This window comes from Saccopteryx bilineata, chromosome 6, assembly GCF_036850765.1.
Source record: "Saccopteryx bilineata isolate mSacBil1 chromosome 6, mSacBil1_pri_phased_curated, whole genome shotgun sequence".
Taxonomy (NCBI): Eukaryota; Metazoa; Chordata; class Mammalia; order Chiroptera; family Emballonuridae; genus Saccopteryx; species Saccopteryx bilineata.
This window is the reverse complement of record NC_089495.1, coordinates 99,234,068-99,238,831: the sequence shown is the minus strand read 5'-3', so window position 1 is coordinate 99,238,831 and position 4,764 is coordinate 99,234,068. Positions and strand designations below refer to the sequence as shown.

General features: G+C 45.1%; 1 non-coding gene across 1 annotated transcript; it reads right to left on the bottom strand.

The window, feature by feature from the left end:
- Positions 1-3,154: 3,154 nt before the first annotated feature.
- TRNAC-GCA (transfer RNA cysteine (anticodon GCA)) lies at positions 3,155-3,230 on the bottom strand. The gene has a single exon. It is a non-coding gene; the product is annotated as a tRNA-Cys (tRNA).
- Positions 3,231-4,764: the final 1,534 nt, after the last annotated feature.

The following is a 4,764-nucleotide window of genomic DNA, read 5'->3' as shown; positions in this document are numbered from 1 at the left end:
TCTTATGTTATTCTTTCTGATGGAGTCAGACAATTCCTGTAGGGCTTTCTCGTTTTTTATTATTTTTGAGTCTCTTTCTTCTTCTCTCTGTTGTGCCTCAAGTTGTTTGTCTTCTATTTCACTAATCCTATCTTCAATCTGGGCTGTTCTGTTAGCTAAGCTTGTTACCTCGTTTTTCAGCTCTTGAATTGAGTTTTTCATTTCTGTTTGATTTGTTTTTATAGTTTCAATTTCCTTGGTAATATATTCTTTGTGTTCATTGAATTGTTTTCTGATTTCCCTATATTGCCTTTCTGTGTTTTCTTGTATATCTCTGAGTATTTTTAAGATTTCTAGTTTAAATTCTCTGTCATTTAGCTCCAAGGCTTCCAATATGTTAAGTCTTTTCTCCATAGATTTTTCCACATCTATTTGTGTTACCTCTCTTTCTTTTGTATCCATAATATTCAATTTCCTCTTTCTTATCGGCATCTGAGGGTGGTCTTATTGATAGCACTAATTAGAATTAATAAAGAGTAAAAAGAAAAAAAAAAGGGTAAAACACCCCACAAAAAAAAACTGTAATAATTTATTATTTCCCCCTTTTTTCTCTCTTCTCTTTCCCTCCTCTCCCCTCCTCAGGGAAATATCGTGCCTATAATGGAGGGCCTGATTTGGGGTGAAGAGTTCAAGGGGCAAAAAAAGGGAGTAGGGACCTACTAAATGCAAAAAAAAAAAAAAAAAAAAAAAAGGAAGAAAATCTTAGACAAGCATAATAGGATTTGCTTGTAAGTGATGGTCAACTAAGAGATATAATGAGAGGGATAATAGGGAATCAGAAAAAAGGACCAAAAAAGAATAATAAAGAAGAAAAAATAAAAATAATAAGTAAAAATCTGTTGTATTAAGTGGAGCGAAGACTAAATACAATGGAGACCTTGGGTTGGGAGGACCCAAAATGCCACAAAAATAAACAAACAAGAGAGAAAAAAAATAAAAACAAAAGCAAAAAAGAGAAATAAAACCAAAAAAAAGCCTTGAGTCCCAAATTAACTAATTTGTTCGTAATTGAGGATTATATGGGAGGAAAGTAAAATGAGAAAAGAAAAAACGAATAGAAAGGAAAAAATAAGAAAAAGAGAAAAATGAAGGAAGAAATAAAATAGGAGAAAAAAACAAAATAAAGCAAGACAAAAAAAAAAAAAAACAAAAGAGGAGAGAGTGAGAGTTAAGTGTTTTGGAGTATTACCTTAAAGGAGGGTGAGGATGAAGCAGAAAAATAAAATGCAACACTCATGGGTAGTGTAGTTCAAGAAAGGGGAAGCATAAGATGGGCAGAGAATAGAAGGACCGAGGTGGAGGAAATAAAGGCAAAAATATAGAAGAAACAAGCAACAACAACAACAACAACAACAAAAAAAAAATTAGTGGATCAAGTTGTAAAGTCTGTGGGTTTTTCTTGATTTTGAGAGGTTAACTTCTTCCTTTTTCTTTTCTCTCCCTCTTCCTAGTCGGTGACTCTGTACCCCAGGCTCTGCCCCTGTGTCACTCTTAGTTAGGGATTTGCAGTTGATGGGATTCTATGGCAATGTCATATAATTGGCTTTAGTCTTGCTGGAAGTAAAGGCTTGTTGGCGTTTGCAGGGTCCAACGATGAGAGAGTTTGCTTTCCTGGATTCTCTCTCCTAGTCCCCCCTTTCTGAATTAGCAGCCTGGTGATCCAGCTATAAGGCTGCAACTGCTTCTGCCTGGGGAGTAAGAGGCTCAAAGAGCTGGGAAATCCCCACTCGATCCCCACTCAGTGCAAGGCTTTGGGAAAGGCTCTGACAGTCAGGGCCTCCAGTGTAATCAGGCGGGGGTGGGAGTCAATTGTTGTCAAGGTGACTGTTCAGCGCCTATCATTTAGTTGGACCTCTCAACCCAGGCTTTCCACACTTTGTAGCCTGTTTTTGCAGGGAAGAAGAGGCACTAGTCTCTGCTTACGACTAGTGTAGTATAGACCTTATTATCTGCCAAGTCCTTCTTGTTAGCATTTATCCCTGAATATGGAGGCTCTATCAATCAGAAGTTGCCCCCGCCCCTTTAGCGAGAGGCACTAAAAAATATCACGCCTCTTGTCTTGGATCGCTGAACTGAGAGAGATCTTATCAATTAGAACCGAGGGTGTGCAGATTTTATGGGTTAAGCTAATTTCAGTGATTGGGTCGCAGCTGTGTTTCAGAAGGTATTTTAGGCTGCCTGCGCGCACCCCTCCCCCAACGCTTGATTGTTAGCTTGAATGGCTGGGTGAGGTGCCCCGCCCAGGGAGAGAATCTCCCAAGCCTCTCCCGCTCGCCCCGCCCCTGGCGGCTGGACCGCACCAGGCGCAGGATAATGGAGCCCCCTGGGTGTGCGGGCCAGCAGGGCGCCCTGGGCGCGTGGAATGCCCAAGGCACGCGCGCGAATGGGGCGCTCAGGGCACCGGTGGCCGGCGACCCCCACTCGCAGTGTGCGGGCCGCTGGGAACGTCAGCAGTGCTCAACCGGACCGGGCGCGCGCGTGGCGGCTCGTGGCGGCCGCTCGCGGTGGCGGTTCGCGGGGGTTCACGGCAGCTCGCGGGCTCGCGGCCGCGAGCGGCAGCTTGCGGTTCCCAAGTATATGGGCTGACTCACCGCGGGCGCACTCCCTGGCGGCTTGAATGAGCGTCGCTGAGGTAGCTTCCTCCACACCCTCGTCTCTCAGATTCAAGTGATAACAGTCCTTTTGCTTTCAGTTTGTGTGGAACTCCGGAATGCTCCGAGGATAAATTTTTCTGTTTCTAGTTGATAAATTTGTTGTGATTTAGGGGAGAGCTGTCGGACGCGCTTCTCACGGCGCCATTTCCGTGACGTCTCTATTTTTGTATTTTTCTGAAGCTGGAAACGGGGAGAGACAGACAGACTCCCCCACGCGCCCGACCGGGATCCACCCGGCACGCCCACCAGGGGCGACGCTCTGCCCACTAGGGGGCGATGTTCTGCCTCTCTGGGGCATCGCTCTGCCACGACCATAGCCACTCTAGCGCCTGGGGCAGAGGCCAAGGAGCTATCCCCAGTTCCCGGGCCATCTTTGCTCCAATGGTGCCTTGGCTGCGGGAGGGGAAGAGAGAGACAGAGAGGAAGGGGGGGTGGAGAAGCAAATGGGCACTTCTCCTATGTGCCCTGGCTGGGAATCGAACCCGGGTCCCCCGCACTGCAGGCCGATGCTCTACCGCTGAGCCAACTGGCCAGGGCCATCTTGCCTGTTTTTAAAGAAAATATTTCTCTCTTCCTTTTTGGAGGGTGGGGTGTTTGTTTTGTGAAAAAGAATCCGCAATTGAGTTCTGGTTAGAGGTGAGGCATGCTTCAATATGCAGGGATGAGATATTAGAGCAGAAGATAACACTGAAAACCACACTTTGAACACTCAATTTCAGTGCTGTCCAGAACAACTATAAACCTGCAGAAAGGTGAGTAATAGATTTGACAGCCATACCCTAAAACAGACCTTATTAGTGAAATGTAAATTATATCCAGGCACTTCCTATCAGCACCCTGCACCGTTAATGATAAGCAGTCAATGAGATTTATATACCCTTAGCATTTTTATAATGAGTCTGTTGCTTTGATGACAGTTTACTGTCAAACATTATGCTTAAAAATTTATAGCATTTGATTCAAATGAATAGACAGTTTAGCTTCATTGCAATCTGTTCTGATGCCCCCTTTTCAAGGGGCTCACACTTTCACTTCTCTCTTTTTCATTTTTTTTTTCTTCTCTAGACTAAGCTCTTAAACACTTCACTGGAAATGAAGTTTTGAAGTGGGTACACATTGACTAACAGAAAGTGTGTGTTAACTTGAAGGGAAAGAGTTCAGTGATTTCTAAGAACAGGTATGGGGAGACTAAAGAGAAGGCATGTTATACTAAAGTACTGAAAATCTACAAACGCACCAAGATGCGAAGTGTAACAGAAAGAGACTGGGTGGGGAGAAGGGCCTTTGACCCTGCGAGTGGGCGGCCCATACACATCTGTGTAGAGGAGGTGACATCTCGTTCTCTCCTGGAAAGAACCACACATTGGTTTCCACAACTGCCTTGAGGACAAGTGCCCAGTAAATGCTGCTGACAGATTGACTGCAGCTGGCAAGAGCCACCAAGGCAATTCGAAGGGGTGCTCTGCAGAGCCCTGCTGCCCCTACAGGGTCACTGCGCTGCGTAGTTCAAGTGGACACAGGTGTTGGGTAAGACGGCTGCCTCTGCCCAGCAGGGAGTGTGACTCCAGGTTGCAGGGGCCCGATTTCCAGGAAATAGAACTGCTGCTCAGAAAATGGGGTGTTTCAAGTAGGCTGGCTTTGAATATAGGTGTTTCCCACAGGTGGTAGTATTAGTATTAGAATATCACTTATGCAGAATCTTAAAAATAGCTCAAATAGACTGAAAATATTCTTATCTCCTACAGCCTTTGCTCTCTGTCCTGTTTCAGACCCTTAACACCCACTTCACCTTCCCAAGAACCATGTGTCCCCTGGCTTGGAGAGGTGAACTGGAAATTTGCATGTGTTTCTAGGATGGCTGCCACCAGCGCCCCACCTGTTCTTCTTCTGACTCCAACTCCAGCTTGATTTTGAAATCTTGGCCCTAAAATATGTGCCTAGCCCATTGGATCCAGTATTGAATGACCATCTTGATTTTTAAGTCTTGCCTTTTCTGAAAGAACTCAGAGATGGCTTTTCCCTCTGGCTCATTATAGACCAGGCTGTTTCTGGTCCAAAATCCTCTTGAACT